A 17,622-nucleotide genomic window follows, 5' to 3' on the forward strand; every position below is an offset into this window, starting at 1 on the left:
ATTGCTCCAGGCTGTCAGGCTGATGCCAAAATAAGATCAGTCAAAAAGGGCGCAAGGGGAGATCAGTCAGTAAAGGAAAAAAAGGGGGCTTGGTTTGGGACAGTGGCTACACCATAACTTTCTTATTAACTACAGATAAACTAAAAAAGGAAATTTATTCAACCAAAAGAGGCATTTCGGATGCAAGTGGCAATAGACTTGATGGTTGTATTGTGCTTTTTTGTTTTTGTTTTTGTTTTTAATTTGTCGGTACGGTCAATTATCAAATTTAGCTACTTTGATATGAGCCTAATATCAACACAGTCGGTAATATATTTATACTTGCCAAATGACACTGCTCAATAAGTTGTTTTCCTGTTGCTTTCTTGAACTTTCTTCTGCCTTCATGTCTCTGGCGAGGCAGGGCCCTGTTTCTGGGTGGAAATCCCCAGGTTCCCCTTTGAGATCCTCACCGCTGCCCTTTCATGGGGGCCAATGTGATTGCAAAAATTTAATCAGACTATAATTAGCAGCGTAAAACATCTACGTATCGCCGCTTGCTGTTGGGAACGGGGCCACTCTTGTGCGGGGTGCTGCACGAACGGAGACACCGACCCTGCCCGGAGCATTTGTGCCGGCAAATCCCCAGCAGCTGACCCGAAGGGCTGGGATGGTGCGGCGTGAGCAAACAGCTCAGCTGGTGCCCGTTGCCACTGTAGTCTTACTTTGGGTTTAATTTTTCTTTTATTTTTTCTTTTTTTTGTTGTTCTTTCCCTATTTTTTTGAAGGGAATAGGGCCTCCGCGATCCAGTCTGTGCCTGTGCGTGTACGTGCCTCTTTCTTTCTCTCTCGCTCTCTCCGTTTGTTCCCGCCTCCCCCTGTTTTCTACCCAGCGACGAGTTTCAATTACGTTTGGCTGAAGGGTAGAGCTCTTGCACGGCTCCCGCAAGTCTTGTGAAAATGGGTGGGTGGCTAAAGAGGAGAGACTCGAGCGCTCGGTAACTGCGTGCGAACCCAACCCTTATGAGCCACCGGAGAATCCACGCTGGGAAGCGCGCTTCGTTCGCTTCTCTGGCCGGGGGCTTGCTGGGAGGTTGGTAGAGGGGCAATTAAACACAGCCTTGATAAGCACAGCTTGGGGGACCTGGATGGAGCTGGTGGGGAAGGTTCGCCAAAAATTCCCGTTCCCCTTTAGGGTCTGTAGGTGCAAGGGCAGGCGGGGCTGAGTCAGCCGCCTCCCGGCAGGCGGTGAGATTAAATCTGGCCCTAGCAGGGGGTAGCTGCTAGGGGAGGAGGAGGGAGGCTCCAAGCCAGCGTTTCCCACAGGAACAGAGGGGCCGAGCCCTGCTGGGGTGAGGCTTGGTCAGCAGGAGGTGGTGCCCGCAGTGACGGGGACGCGGAGCTGCGTCCTGCCGTCCGTCCGCAGCCCCAGGACCTTCGGGAAGGGACAGCCGAGCCTGGCAAGCTCCCGGTGTCACAGCGGGAGGACGGAGCCAGGGGGGACGTGACACAGAACGGCAGCTGCTGCTGCCTCCCCGTGTCCCTCCCCGTGGGACCTTTGTGCTTGGCTGGCTCGGAGCCTGTCGGGGTGCCCGCAGCGGGCCCCGTCCTCGCCGTTCCTGCGGGTCCCGGAGCTCACCTCCGCTCCCCACGTGCGTTTTTTCAGCGCCGTGGCTGGGAAGTGAAAGCTGACACAAGTAAATACGCTGACAGCCTGTTTGCAGCCGGCAGGGAATGTAAATTATCTCATTTGAACAAGGCTAACGCGGAATCAAGCGGTTGGTCCCAAATATCCCTTCTAAGTGCAGATGAGAAATATTCATGGCACCTTCACTCCCAGAATACTGCTTTTATCTTTGTGGCTCCTTGAGTGGCAACACAAAGTTACTGATTTTGCACTTTTTATGCATCTGAACCTGCAGACTTTGAAATCAGTCGGTCTGCCTGTGTGATTTGCCTCGTTAGATCCATACCCTTGCAGGCACCTGGGGATGATGTGCTCCGTAACCTCACTGCGCTTGTCTTGGGGGTAACATCCCACCTCGGGAACGTCCTTAAGCGGGACAGAGGGAGGTGAGTTTGGGCTGGGTCCTGGGGCATGGGAGATGCCTGTGAAAATACAGACAAAGCCTGCGTGCACGGTGCCGTGGCAGGGCAGATGCAAAGTGCCATGAGGCCAGCAGAGACTCCCAACAGCTTTGGTCCAAAGTCATTGCTGAGAGCCGTGCTCTCCAGGCTCGGAGCCTTGATTTTTGGAGCGGGCTGCAACTGGGATTGCACCCAGGGCCAAAGCAGGACCTGACTCTTCGTGCCCACTTCTCTGGGTTTCAGATGCTGAGCTGCGATGCGGAGGTTGGGCTTCTTCAGCACACCCAGGTGTCGCCTATTTCCTCTGTGGAGCCCTGCTCAGGCCATTTCAGGGAGGTCTCTGTGCCTGGAGCATCAGGCTCCAGCTCAAGCAAGAAGCCACGGGGTTGGCTCGGGATGGGGGTCCCAGGAGCTCTCCCCCCAGGGGCAGCAGCTGGAGGTGGAAACTCCTACCGGGGTCTCACCCTCCTACATGGCAGCCTTTGCCAGCGAAGGCAGAAGGTCAGATCGTCTTCAAACCTTGACCGTGTTCATGAGCTGCTGCCTTCCTGGCTTTGCTTTTTGCTCCGTAACAGGTTTTTCCCTTTAAGAATGCAGAAGATTGATTCCCTTGCAGGGCACATCGCCGAGGCGAGCCATGTCCAAATGGTTTGCACGTCTGCATTTTTTACTGCTCTCGTTTAATATGTATGCAAATGCAGTCTCTCCTGTCCTCACTCTCTGTGTGGGTTTGCACAGTCAGGAGCACATTCCCATTACCGCTGCCCATCTCCTGCTCCGCTCGGCATTCGAGGAGACTGCCTTTGAAACGCTGATAGATGGAGGTGCAAGGGAAAAGAGAGAAATGACGGATTTTCGTAATTTCTTGGCTGGGGGGGGGCGAGGCAGGAGGAGTTGGGAAAGCAGAGGAGGGAGGTTTAAGTATATGCAAAATTGTTTATTGCCCGCCCCCCGGGCGCGGGAGGTCTCCAACTCGGAGAGTCGGAACGTAGATTTGGTATGCCGGTCCGTTTTCAGAGCGTCGGCTCAGAGGATTTTATATGGAGGTTAGGGAAAAATCCAGGCACTGGCAATAATCTTGTGATAGCGGAAATATTCCGTGTTTCTCCTGATAAATAGACACGTGTTGTAACCGAAGTCGGGGCTTCGGTCCTGAAAAGCAATGTTGTCACCCGTTCGGTAAATAAAGGCCGAGGTGTCCAGCGGTGTTCCCAGCAAAGGGTGGTATATGGCTGCTGCTGCTTGCTTTTCCTTTCTTTTTTTAATGGCTGTATTTTTCCAGAGCACTTCAAAGCCAGCACACGTGAAACTTGGACTCTGATACGTGTTTGTATAAGTAAAATGGGAAACTGTGCACCAGCTAGCACCAAAATGTGGGAACCGCCTTTGGTGGCCCAAGGCAGGGTAGCTTTTGCGGCCCCGGGTGGTGAGATTGCCTTCTAAAGTCCCGTTGGGTGAAGCTGCAGATCTCTGGGCTTTGCACCTGCTTGGAGGTAACCAAGAAGGATGAAGAGGTCACGGAACCACAGAATAATCGAGGTTGGAAGAGACCTCCAGGATCACCTAGTCCCAGCTCTGACCCGACACTGACAAGTCCTCCTCTAAACCAAGGTCCTGGCTCCTGGTGCGGGAAGCAGGGGACGACGTGTCCCTTCCTCGCCCCGATCATTCTGGAAGAGAGATGGAGGTTCATACTTCCTCCCACCCCTTTCGATGAAATTTAGGTCCTTTAAATGTCCAAGGGCTGGCTTTTCATGTTTATTTTAGCTCTGAACACCGTTACAGGGAGCCAGAGCCTTGTTTTACAGAGCCACGGTGCCTGGCTGGGCGCCCCGCACGGCGTGGGGCTGTGGGGAGGGAGCACCACGGGGGGGCTGCAGGCAGCCTTCTCCTGCTTGTGCCCCCCGAGGCTCTGCCTGGAGCACCTTTCCCAATCTCCTCCCCAAAACCACCTCCGAGGGGCTCCTTCCTTTCCATTACTGAGCAAAAAACGGGCTTTTTGCCCTGGGAAACCCCCTCGGCTGCGGCGCAGGCTTGTCAGGGATGTTTACTTTTGCATCTCCAGTTGTGCAAGAGTGTTTTGTGTCTCTGCAGCGCCGGGTGTTGTGAAAGCCCTTGCCAGCAGCCCTCACGGACGTGCCCCGGCGTCTCGGGGGGGGTCAGGCAGCAGCCAGAGCAGAACAGCCCGGCCGTGCCCAGCCCGGTGCTGGGGCTCTGCGAAGCACAGCCCTCGCCTCTGCTTTTGGCACGCTGTCACCTCTGATCAAGGGGGGATGTTCAAGAAGGGGCTGCGTGTTTGGATGTGCTCAGCTCCTCCGGTGATGTTCAAGGGCTGGTTCTGTTCGTGCAACAGGCACGGAAAGCCTCGGTGCCCACCAGTCCGGAGTTCTAGCGGGCAGCCCGGTCCTTCCTTCACCTCCCCTTGCTCTGGGCAAAAGTTTAGGGCTGTCTCTGATGCAAAGGGCTGCTTCTTCTGCTTCTCTTCTTTCTGTGGCGTTTGGGAAGCTTTTTCTGTCCCCTGTCACCAGCCATGGTGTCCGACGGGACAAGCTGCCCTAAGCAGCTCCGTCTCCTTGTGATGTTTGCTGCCAATAAATATCTCGTGCCGCTGGGTCCTCGCTCTGGCAAATTCGTGTCGCTTGTGATCACAGGCTCCAAACTTCCCCTATTACGGTTGCCTTTTTAACAGCTTCTTTTTTACCGGTGAGTAGATTCGTGGAGCCTTTCTACTTCCTTCATCTGTAAATTGTCCTCCGCACAACTAAGAAAACGTTCCGACTGGGGTTTGATGTGTTTGTCGCCCAACAGATGTCTGGGTGGTTAAAGTGCCCCCTGAGTACAAGTATCCTGTGTTTGCGAGCTCTTTGATAGTTGGTTCAGGAATCTTTTTGTTCTTTCTTTCTCTCCTCAAGTCCTGGGGGTCTGGAGCAGATGCCTGCCGCAGCCTCTCCTTTGTTTCCTGCTCCTGATATCCGTGCCCACAGTGTTGCTCCTCTACCCTCTCCCTTATCAAATTAGATTATCTCCTTCCCGTAAGTACTTTTGACACGTGTAAAGGCGTGATGAGCATATCGCAGCGCTGGCTTCCTCCTCTTCCCATCTCCGTGCTCCTCTCTTGCACCGCTCCAGCCTGGCTGGGCAGCACCCGGGACCGCGGCGGCACGCTGCCAGCCGCAAATAACGGCGACAGCAAGGCCAGCGAGCTCCTCGGATCGGTCACAGCAGCCCTTCCTGGCGCTGCCATATCGCCTTGCATGGGAACCCAGGGCTCATTTTGTCTCGGGGCTCTCAACCATGTCACCACGACCCTCGTTTCACCGCTTTTCCTCTCCGCTGATCTGTCTCCGGCATCTCTCCCTGTGCCCCGGACTTGGCTGCGGGCACCGAAGCTTCTTTTCAGTGCTGCGTGCTGCCCCGTGCCTTGGCTCCCTGCCTTTTCACCGGGTTTCCTGGTTCCCACGTGTGATCCAGAAACCCTCGTTGTTATTCTGTCCTTCCTCCCCGTCACAGCCCCGTGTTCCTGCTCCATCTTTCATGAAAAGGTCTGAGACTGAAGGTGAAATGTGATAACAGCCTTCAAAAATATGTCAGCGGCTGCTGCAGACAGGGTGGGAATAAACCATTCCCCGTGTCCTCCCGTGGGTAGGACAAGAAGTTACGGGCTCACGCTGCAGCGCGAGGGAGATGTAGGTTTGGTGCTCAGACATCTCGTGGCTGAGGCACCCAGGGGTCTGCCTGGATGTCCCGAGGGGCAGGTCGTGGGGGCAGCTGTCGGGGATGGCTGCGGGGAGCCGAGGGGAGCAGGGTGACCCAAGCCATCGTTTTTCATCCTCTCCAGCCCCCTCAGCTCCCCTTCCGTGTGCTGGAAGCCTTCTGCTAGGCAAGGAGCTTTTTGTGTCTTGCTCAGCCGGGCTCGTTGCTTTCCCTCTCCGTGCTTTTTGTCTCTGTTGCAGCAGTTCTGGCAGATGCGATTGCAGCAAGCCTGGAAATAGCCCCGGCGAAGCCGCTCCTCCAAAAAACCTTTCCTTTGTGCACGGTGGCTCTTTTCAGCCCTCGTATGCCAGTGGGAATGACGGCAGCTGCAATCAGAGCCCACTGGGACACGCAATAGCGACCAAAACAAACGTTTTGCTGTGCCCAGAGGGGTCAAGAACGAGGCTGGGGCAGCCTTGAAGGCGCTGCCGAAAGGTCCTCGCTGGGAACCCGCAGCGAGCTTTGCAGGGGGCTGCGCTGGGTGGAAGGACGTAGGTGGAAGAGAAAGGGTGAGGATGGGCCCTGGAAGCCGTGCCCCACGTGGAGCAGGGCTCCCCCATCCCCTCCCCTGCTTTGGCACATGTGTGGGGTAAAGGGTTGTGGGCTGGGGTTGGTAGCTGTGGAGCTCCCACCTCTCCTGACCCCGCACCATCTGGCACCACCGAGCATCAGCAGGGGTCTGGGTCCTTCTCTGCTCCTCAAACCCCCAGCCCCTCTCCCCAGGACCCCCCGGGGGCATGGGGTGGCCCCGTTTCTGGGTCCTGCTCATCTGTGACCCCTTCATCTCCCCCAAGCCCCCCCCCCCCACCAGCCCCCTTCCTGGCTCCCCAACAGGAGAGGCAGGCAGGGAGAAACCAGCGGATGAATAATTTATCAGAACGATGCAAAACAGGGTTTTAAAACTCTCCCCGTATAAATATTTATTTTTGAGTCGTTAGCGCCACAGCCGCCTCTTCCCCCCCCCACCCCCCCCAAAAAAAAAACCTTTCCCTTTTTCCTTCCCGAAGCCCCCGACAGCCTTGCAACTATCACGACTCTGCTTGTTCGCCTTTGCTCCGTCTGCCTGTCTCTCCCGCGCTCGCTTTTCACATGATCTGAGCCCCGGTGCCAAGCGCTTCCCGGGAAGGAGAAAAAAAACTCTTTTTCTCGCTCGCACACACACACAAAACAACAACCGGGGAAAGAGGAGGGAGGGAAGGAGGGGGGGGGGGAAGAAATGCAGAAACACACACAGGCACACGCACAAAACCCTTTGAAGCCTGTGAAGGGTAAGGGTTGTTTCTGTGGTAACGGCGCGGGGATTGGCGGCGGGCGGCGAGGCCCTCGATCCCGCGGCGGTGCTGAGTGATTAATGAGCCGGCGCTGGGCTGCACGGCCGTGCTCGGGCCGGGACGGGCGCCGCGGGGCTGCTCCGCTGCCGCCAGACCCCAGCCGCCTTCCTCTGCTCGCCCCGGGTAGATCCTGCCCTGTCCTGACCGGGCAGGTGGTGCCCTGCTGGCCATCGGCCCCTCGAGGGATGGAGAGGTGTCCCCAAGCGTGCTGGTGTTGGTGCTGGAGCATCCTTGGGGCTGCAGCCTCCATCCCGTCCCCTCCCCATACCCCATCCCATCCCCATTCCCAATCCCCATCCCCAATCCCATCCCAATCCCCGTCCCCATTCCCAATCCCCATCCCTGTCCCCATCTGCATCCCTGTCCCTGTTCCCAATCCCAACCCCATCCCACCCCGATCCTTCCCCAGTCCCATCCCCACCCCTTCCCATCCCCATCCCCGTCACCCACCCCATCCCCGCCGTGCCAAGCTTGCCCTCCCACGGCTTTGGCATCTCCCGCAGCGCCCACAGGAGTCAGAGCCAGGTCAGTGCCTGGTTTCAGTCCCGTGGCTCACAGCTGAGCAGGGAGCAGGGCTCTGTTGTCCCCTCCCGTGGCCGTCTCCAGGGCTGGCGCGGTGCTGCCACATCCAGTGCCATCACCTCTCGAGCCGGTGGCACGGGGCGCGGGTACCGCAGCCCAGCACGAGCTGCAGCTCCTGGGGACCCGACTGCAGCAGCACGCTTTGAAACACATCCCGTTTTGTTTCCTTTCCTTTTATTTATTTATTTATTTATTTATTTTTTCCAAAAGGCATAGAAGAAACACACATCATTCACATCTCTTGGGCAAACAATAATAATGAGTGAGTTTCAAATCTCTTTCCCCCAAAATAGCCAAAACAGAACACGCGCAGCCTTCCAGAGCCTCTGCCTGAAACAGATGTGCTGCCAGGGAGGCAGCTATTTATAATGTGCAGCCTTCCCTTTTAAGCCGTGGTGACTCCAGCCCTCGGCTCTCGCACTCATCAGCTCCTTTTGAAGCCTGAGCTCTAATCCGGGGACTGGTCCTGGTGCTGCTAAAATCCCCTCGTAAACCTGCCGGGATGCCAGCGAGCCGGAGCCCTGCCTGCTCTCTGCCTTCGGAGGTGCTTTATCAGCCCTGGCACGGAGACGGCATTGGGCTCCCATCGGGCGGCGTGTCCCCGGCGTCCCCATGGCTGCGTCCTCCCTGCGCCCCTTCCCAAGCCCTTATCCAAGAGGTTTTGCCATAGAAGGGAGGGTGAGGGGGGCTGGGAAGCTGTTGCTGGTGGGGAAAGGCTGATGTGGGTTCGAGCCTGGGTGGGTTTGCTCCTCAGGAGCTGTTTGCAGGATCCAGCCAGCACCAGAGGGGAGGCACGACGGCTCGAGGGCGCAAAGAGCGTGGGTTCTACAGCACGGGGAGGAGGAAAACTGGGGAGCTTTGTGTTCAAAAGAAGGTTCAAAAGGGGTTGCTAGCATCGGTGCCCACACTGGGGGCTGGTGTTTGGAGCTCCTGCAGTGTGTCTGTAGGACTGGCTGGTGGTGCTGGGGTCCCAGGGACGTGCGCTCTGGGGAAACCGGGTGCTCGTGGACCCCGTGGAGTGCCCGTGGCCAAGAGCTGCCGACACTGCTCGGGTCCCTGGCTCCCGGATGAATAATTTCCCTGGTATTTCAGGGCGGGGAGCGGGTGGTTAGGCAACGCAGCAGCTCATGGGGAAGCTGCTCCTCGCCAGGGCTGCTGCAGGCAGCCGGCAGGGCCCGCGCTGCCTCCCGGGGCGCCGCCACCGCCGGAACCGGCCGGGCTGGTGCTGCCGCGCCGCGTGGGGCCGGCCGCAGCAAGCACGGCTCTGCTGGCAGCCCCAGGGCTCCAACGTGGCTTTGGTTTCCATCGCGCCTCGGTTTCTGCTTGCGTTTCTCCCGAGCGAGGCGTTGGAGTGGCGATCGCTCCACCCAGACTGTGTGTTTTGGGGTGGCTCGAGCCCTGCTCTCCCTTCTCAGGGGGCTCAGGGCATTGTCCCCCGCCTGGCACGGCACGGCCAGGGAGCAGGGAGCTGTGGTGGTCTGGAAGGTGCTCCCCCCGTTTACAAAAGGTTCTCTTGGTTCTCTGTATGTAGCTCTTGCAAAACACCCCAAGGAACAACCCACAAGGAGCTGCTCTGGTTTTGCTCCCTGGGCACGTGCCCACCGCTTGGCAGACTCCAGGGGCTGTGCGTCCGTGGGCAGAGGTCACCCCGACCGCTGCGCTCTGCCCTTTAACCTCCAACACCCATCCCCAGGGTGGGCATTCGCCTGTCCTCCTGCCCAGAGACCTCACGCCTTGCTCAGCCTGGAGGAGAAGAGGGTGGTGATTCTCAAGTGGCACCGTGAGCCCTCTCCAGCTGAGGGTGGGATGTGGGGAAGGAGCTGGTGGCTCCAGCAGCGCGATGGGTCGGTTTGGCTCAGTCCGGGGGGGACACAGACGGCTTCCCGTGAGGCTGGCATCCCCAGCCAAGACCGCAGCCTTCCCGGTTTCCAGTGGTTACAGATAAACCTTTGCTTCTGGAAGAGGGGCTGAAATCCAGCCCGTGGCAGTGAGGCTTCTTAAGAGCCGGCCTCATTGCAGTTCGGTTAATTATTAATAGGACGTGGGGAAGAAAACACTGGAAAGCCCCAACAGCTCGAGTCAAGCCGCTGCTTCATCTGTGTCCAGCAGCGTGGGCCTGGCTTTTCCCCGACCTGAGGGGAGATTTGGAGGTGTCTTTTCCAGCGACTGCTGTCAGCAGGCACAGAGCTTAACAGAAAGGCTCGGCCATCCCTCTGAAAACCACAGCAGTCAGAGCCGAGGAGCTGAATGGCTCACGTGGGGCTTAGCTTGCTCTTTAGCAAAGATTTAGCCCCCGAAGGGATGAAGTCCTGCTTGCCAGCATCTCGGCTCAGCAGGACTGGCGAGATGCTGGAGAGGCAGAGCCCACCAGGACAGAGGTGCCCCCGCCTGGGCACCCCCTGGGCAGGATGGGACCCCGAGGTGCTGTTTGGGCTGTGCGTATGCAGGGAGCCTGAGCTGGGGGAGCTCAGCACAGCAATTTTCATGAGAAACGAGCTAAAAAAATCCTTGTGGACCTTGTGGGCTTCTTCCCCCAGATCTGGCCGTGGGTACCGGGTATGTCTGAAATAGGGAGGTGTCTCCATGGAAAACAGCAGTGGCTCTGCAGGGGGACCCCAAGGTGCGGATCTGGGGCTTCCATAGGGGCTGCAGGAGTGGTGCTGGGCTCGGGGCAGTGGTGTCCCAGCACCACAGCGTGCAGGCAGCAGGAGCCCTGCTCTGCCTTGCTCTTCCTGCAGCAAGGAGACCCCAAACCACAGGGACAGGGGGTAGCTGTAGGTGCCGCCAGCCTGCCCTCCTTCCCGCCACCCCATGGGGACCCCCAACCTCCCCTGGCATGTTCCCCTCTCCTTTCGCCTCCCTTCTGCTCCCTCGTTCCCTTTTCTCTCCCTCTCTTTCCCTTGCTCCACCCCCTCCAGACTCCTCTGTGGGGCATTGATTTTTCCATCCGTCAGCGAAACGCCCGAGGAAAATGAAAGAGCATCTCCGTGATCGATCAGGAGAACTCTTCAGCCTGGGGTCAGCACGGGTTTGAATCAGCTGCTCCCCCAGCATACAATTACCCCCCTCTCTCCCAAGCTGGGGCTTTTCATGCGCCTGCGGGGCTGGGGCCGGGCAGGATCGCTTGGGAGAAAACCTCCCTGTGGTGCCTTGGAGCTGCGCACGCGTGCACGGAGCTGCCCGGGGTTGTTTGGGGTGTTGTTAGTGCTGGGGCTCAGCTTTTGGCTGGGGTCCGTGTGCCTGTGCTTGCCTCGTGCCGAGCGAGGTGTGCAAGGTGGGTGCGAGCACGCGTACGCTTCTCCCTTGCCGGCATCGATTGCGCCGTGCGGAGCGGATCCCACGCGGTGCTCTGCGAGGGCGGGCAGCTCCGAGGCTGCAGGTTTAAAGCAAGTGAAGCGAAATTAAATCCAACAGGAGCTGGGTGCCCAGCTCCCTTCTCTCTTTTGAGCATCTCGTTGGAAGGGAACACCGTCTGGGCCGTGCCACACATGCACACCGCCTCGGGAGCAGCCCACAGGTGCCTGTCCATGGGCTGGAGTCGGCCGCCGGTGCCATGCTCGTCCCTGAGACCTCGCTGCGCGCTGCCATCCTCCAGAGTCAACATGGCAAAGAGCTTTTCATTCCACCGGGGGGGTAGCTGCATGCAAATGTCGACTTCTTCACGGCAAAAAGCCTTAACATAAAGCCCCACCTGGGCAGGATCCTTCCCCGGAGTAATCTGGCATCAGTCAGGGGAACTTTGTTTAACCTGTGAGCATTGCATCCCGATACAAACGTGGAGCTAACCCAGTTTCCTCGAATCTGTGTCGCTCTGCTGATAGCAAGGGAGAGAGGCTGACTTATGCAAGTGGCTAACCTGGGATCCTTCCATTTTTCCCTGCAAACAGAGAGCTTCGGTGAGCTGTCACCAGGCAGTGTCACTGCTGGGGTCTGGGGAGGCAACGGGGACAGGGGAACTCCTCGGGTCTCTCCGATGACCCACCAGCTTCTTGCTGCCCCTTGGCCATGTCCCTTTCTCCTCCCACAGCCTTCTCTCTCCCAGGTCTGAAAAATGAAGACGAAATACTAGTTGACTTGCTGGGAAGCTCTCAGCCCAATTAAGAAGCGCACGCTAATTAAAGTGAGCTCCCGTTCACATCCCATACCCATCGGTGGGGCGCTGGGAAGCCCGGGGATGCGGGATGGCAAGGTTGCGACAGAGGCAACGCAATGCACTCTGACTGCAGAACAGAAAGCGGATCCACGTGTTAATCTGGGAAAAGGAGGGTGAAAATAACCGCAAATCCTTCACGACTTTGTTGTACTTTCCGCCAGATAGGATGCAGGCAGGAAAAAATGCCTGCTCTGCTCTCCAGCCCCCTTGGCTCCCGGTAGCCCCGCGCTCAGGGCCAGGCTGAGCTGACCCCGGGGCTGGTGAGAGAGGAGCTGCTCTAGCCAGAAACCAGCTGAAATCCGGGGGGAAGGGCTTAATGGCTGCATTGTGTTGGGCAACTGGGTCCTGGGAGGGAGCCCAGGGCTCCGTACGGTGGTGCCTGGGCTCGTCCTCGGCTGTCTGCATGGAGGAGACGCGCGGGCGCCCGGCCGGCATGGCCCCGTGGCCAGCATCCGTGGGCGCAGACAGGGGGCCCCTCCTGGCTGCCCAGCTGCCTTTCTGCTCCCGCTCATCTAATTAACTAGCAGCCTGGAGAGGCTGAAAGCAGGGCAGCGGGAGAGCTTTGGGTTTTATCCAATAGGTTCCCGTCTCCGGCTCGGGAACCGGAGGAAAAACCCTTTTCATGCGGGCAGATCAATAAGCAGGTGGTGTTCCCCCTCCCCTCCTTTCACCTTCTCTAGCTCTCCTTTCCCCTCCTGGGCATGGGATGGTTTTTCAAAGCCTGCAAGGGTTAACAAGAAGCGACATTTTATTTTGCTGCACATCCTTGGTCTCTGGAAAGAGATGCTCTCCCTGTTGCTTCGGCTGTTGCAAACGCATTCTTCTTCCCAAGGTGTCTTCCGAAAATTAGCTCCAGTCTGTCATCAGCGGCGGAGAAATGATTATGGAAAAGCAGCTGTCCGTCCCCTGCTGCCAGCTCCCAGCGAGGCAGCGGGAGGGGTGACGGCTCCTCTGGGTGCCTGCTGCTGGCAGCAGATCCCGCGGTGGCTGGTGCCAGGCGCTGGTGTACGGAGGCAGCCCCGAGCTCCGGCCGTCCCCTCCTCATCTCAGCACACGGAGCAAGAAGTGGCAGCGTGGTGCCCCGGGGGAGAGGCAGGCTACAGCCATGGGGAAGGCAGCTCTTGCTGTTACAACACCTGCACCATGGTCACCTCTTGTGCTGCTTCCCCTGGGGTCTCTGTGCGCTGCTGTGAACCCCCCCACCAGCACATCTCCACCTGCAGCCCCCTCAGCAGGGGTCCCCATGGGGTGGATGCTGCCGGGGGGCACCGGCAGGGTCCCAGCAGAGTGCCTGCAGCCAGGCACAGAGCCTCGACCTCAGCTCCGCAGCCAGGGTGGTTTAAGTGTAGGACCACAGCTCGGTGCTCGTCCTCAGGCTGCTGCTGGCTGGAAGGGGCTTTAACCGCAAAAACGGTGCGGTGGGAGCCGGGCGAGAGGCTGGCAGGAGGCACAATGCCTCCCGGTGCTGTTGGTGCACAGCAGCAGGGAGGTTTCAGAGGAGCCCCACTTGTGTCCTTGGGGGTTCTCCTATGAATCCCGGCTCCCCCCAGGTGGCAGCTGACATGGGAAGGGGCTGCTGAGGGAGCCAAGGGTCTCCTGCTCTGCGGGTCCTGGCCCGATGCTGTCACCGAGTGGGTTTTTTTAACAATGAGAAAGTTGTGCAAATCTTCCCCCGAACGTCAGCCTGCTCCTGCAGCCTGGAAGGGGTCTGCCTTAGCTTCTGTATTGTTTCTCCCCACAGGAGAGAAATCGCTGTCCTATTTCTTCATGCCAAAACGAGGGACTGGAAACAGGCTGAAGGGGAGAGGAGCTGGATGGGTGTCCAGGAGGCTTACAGTCTCGGAGGAGGACAGGCCAGGCTTAGGTTACCTTCTCTCCGTCCCTTCCCTGCCACCTCTGTCATTAATTAGGAGCTGGGTTTAATAGCTGCGCTCCTGCACCAGGCTTCAAACAGTGCCGAGCAGCACCTGAGCCTGGTGCTGGATGCAAAACCTCTCCGGATGCTCCAGCCAAGTGGGAGGTGAGCTCTGCACCTGGTGACGGGGGAGCCCGCTCGCAGCCAGATGCAAGCCCTTGTGCGGCGCTCCCCCCTCCTTCCCCTTGCCCTAGCCTCAGGCCAAGCAGGGAAAATCCTTCAGCAGGACCCCAGCTGGGTCTGCTCGCTGCCTTTCCATAGCAACAGTCCATCAGGGGGCCGGAGTCAGCAGCGAAAAATGCTGCCCCCTCCTTCCCTCGCCTCGCCTGCCGGTCGCTATTTTGATTGCATTCCTGGGGAGCTGGGCTGCAGATGTGGTCTCCTTATCTTGGGAAGCTCTGAGTCAGTTTTTCCCTGTGCAATGGAGCAGGCGGCTGAGGTCTGCAGGAAGGAATAGCTCCTGAGGCATGCCGGGGGTGGCTTTTTCTGGGGACAAGGACGAGTCCATCCCGGACTCGCGGTGCCCCCGTGGCACAGCACGTCTGCAGGAGATGAGGGAGATGTCCCTGCAGTGTGACCTTCATGCAGCCTTGATATCTTGGCCAAGGAAAAGGGGGAGTTTGTTCAGGAGTGCTGCAGGCTGGATCCTGCTCCTGGGAAGACTCGAGGAACATGTCCATAGGAGAGGAAAGGTATTCTCCCCACCAGCATGTGCCAGGACCGGGGCACTTGGCACTCCTTGATGCACCAGCTGATGTGCCAGCTCAAAAACTGATTCCCTCCTGTTTCCTCTGGCTGTAAACCAGAGCAGAATCTGGCCCCGGGGACCTCACTGGCCCTCCCACGCACTGCCATGAGCGGGGCTGCACCCAGGCACTACTAGTTCAGGTCAGGGCACAGCACCGGTGACGGTGCAACGGGGGGGGAGGCTCAGTCTGCCCCTGCTGTTCGCTTTGCTGAAAGGGGAGCTGCTTTCCTCCCCACCCTCACACTGGTGGCTGGTGGATATGGTGTCCTCTGCTCGCTTTTTGGCTCAAAAACTCACTGCTAGGCGCTTCACCTTGGAGAGGTGATGTCTCCGTGCCAATGCTGTCGGGGAGTGGGGAGTCCCCGGTGGCCGGTCCAGGTTCACGCTGGAAGCTGAGCTGCTACAAACCAGGGCTCAGCCTGGGCAGAGCCAAAGGAAGGTCTTGTGTAAGGTCTGCTATCAATCCAGAGCATTAACCCCGCCACGGGTCGTGTGCTGAATAATCATCAGCCCAACTTCCAAATAAAAAACCCGCACAAAACAGCCACATTACATGGTAAGCACATTTCCCTTCCCCTGGTGAGATCCTCGGCTCAGGTCTGCAAGTGTTTCCCCCCAAAAAAGCATTTCTGCATTGTTAGCCTTCGTGCTTTGCTTTCCCCTAACCAGAGAGGGGCTTTGCATGTAGACCCCCACCTCCAGGAGCCCCTGGTTAAATGCTTTTTGGGGACGGGTGGTGGCAGGGGGCTTCAGAGATGGAGGGCGGAGGAGGACGGGGACACCCATGGACCCCTCCCCCTTCTTTAGCAGGACAAGGGGCAGCAGATCTGGAGGCAGCCCCTGCGGGGCCGGGCACCAAGGGATGTCCCGTGCCACCGGGGCAGGGGGACCTGGCTTCGAACGTGTCCTCCCGGAGCTGCAGCCGGGAGCCAGGGCTCGGGAGAGGGTTTCTATAGCAACAGCTGCCACTCACTCCCCATCTCGGATGTAAATGAGCGAGGATTTTATTAGTGTGCAGAATTTCAAGAGGCGGGAGCTGGCGGAGAGACCTCGTGGTAGGAGCGGGGCAGCGCCCGCCAGGTCGGGAGCATCCCTAAGAGTTTGGAGCCAGGACAGGCTCTGGGACACTGCACGTTGCCCAAACACCTTGCTTTTTGCCCCAGTGACTGCCTGCAGTGCTGAATGGCTTTGGGTTTTCCCCAGAAAATGTTGGGGATGGGGCATGGAGGCAGCAGGCGAGGCTGGTTGACCTGTCCCAAAGCGTGCAGGGCGAGCTCCGTGTGCTGACTTGTGACCCTGATGGAGGCACCACGGTGAGGTGTGAAAGCCCAAAGCCCCTCTCTTTTTGGGGCACTGTACAGCCTCATGGGGTCACTCGGGGCATCAGCCCCCCATAACTGGGGAGCTACATTCAGGTCCTAGCACTGAGCACTCCAGGTGAGAGCCCCCTGCCCCTTTCCCCACTGGCTGAGCCACCCCTTTAATTAGTGTTAATGAGGTGAGACCTTCCTGAGTGACCGCAGCTGGGGCAGCACGGCCTCTGAAGGGTTGGTTCTCGGTTAAAAGGTCGGTGATGAAGCTGTGGGGTGGTTTGGCAGAAGTGCTGAGAGCTGCCCAAGGTCTTCAGCATCAGAGAGGTAGGAGCTGGGGCTGCTTTTTGGGAGCTGTGGGTAGGAGCACACCAGGTTTATTGCTTGACCAAGGGGTGCCTGGGCTATGGGGCTGCTTGTTAGCTGGGATCAGCCCCTGCTTGGGCTTCTCTGTGAACATCTGTGTCCTTGGAGGAGCAGTCCTGGCTGTGAACACTGTCCTGTTGGAGCCATCCTCTTCGTCTCCCAAAATGTAAGGAAATAAGGAGTGATTGTAATGTCAGCTGCCTTAAGACTTGTGTGAAAAACCTCGATTTCCACGTGCTTTCCGCTTTGTGTGGTCAGGCACCATGTTTTCAGGACTCAAATTCTCATCCCCTTGCCTCTAACCATGAGGGCTGTGATTTTCTTCTTTCTTTAATGAAAGAAGAGTTGTTGGCTCTGGATTTTTTTTCTCCCTTAACTTTGTGACTCTGGGAGCTGGGCTTTGTGAAGTCAAAAGGCTTCGCACCATCCTGCGATACTGCTGTGATATTTGCCAACGCTGGGTTATAACAGGATGGTGAGGTGTAGGGTTTATGTATCTAGAGTAGATATAACACGAATGTGCTTGTGTGCAGCAAAAAAAGAGGGCTGGAAGAGTCCTTGAAATCCTGGAAGGGTGGGGCTGGGTTGGCTGGTGAGTATCTACCTGATTATAATTATTATTTTAAAAAGTAGCCTATATTTTGATTTTTTTTTGGTGTTTGAGTGCCTGATGCCCAGCAGGGATGGGTTGTGCTGGGCTCAGAGAGAGGACCAGACTGCAAGGCTGGCCCAGCTGCCATCAGCCCCTCCTGGGGTAACCCTAAATGCTGTTGCTGTAGGTATTACCAAGCCCCCTCCTCTCTTCCCGCATCCTTTTTATTCTCTGAGATTGTGTAGCACTTCTCCTGGGGTTGTTTTGCCCCGTCCTTTGCCCTTCTCCCTCTTTTAATCCCTCAATGCACTGTGGAAGCATCAATTAATTAATCTGAGTAATGGTTGTTATTCGGGAGCTGCCTTGCTATTTGGCTGGCTCTGCTGTGGTGAAAATCCCCTGTGTAGGCTCAGAGGGACCCGGGGGGCTGGTGCTGCGGGGCTGGGGCTGTCCCTGCTTCCCTGGCTGTGTGCCTAGATGGGGACGTGGCATGGCAGGGGGGGCTGTGAATGGCATGGCCACTGCCCGGAGGGGAGCACAGCCTCTGGGGATAAGGATAAAGTCCCCTCTTGTAGGGGACAGTGTCCTGGGCATGATGGAAATGCCAAATGTGCTGATAGTGCAGTTTGAGGTGGATCTGGGGGGACTTTGTGTTGCGGATGTTATTGTGAGTGGAAAAGAAATTGGGTGAAGCGTGGGGTAACCCTCCTGTGAGCTCGGCCGGGGGGTCAGTGCTGGTGTGGATGGCACAAAGCAGGGCTGAAACGGGGGTGCTGGGGGGGTGAAGGTGAGCCTGTGGTGGTTG

This window comes from Oxyura jamaicensis, chromosome 17 (genome assembly GCF_011077185.1).
Source record: "Oxyura jamaicensis isolate SHBP4307 breed ruddy duck chromosome 17, BPBGC_Ojam_1.0, whole genome shotgun sequence".
NCBI lineage: Eukaryota > Metazoa > Chordata > Aves > Anseriformes > Anatidae > Oxyura > Oxyura jamaicensis.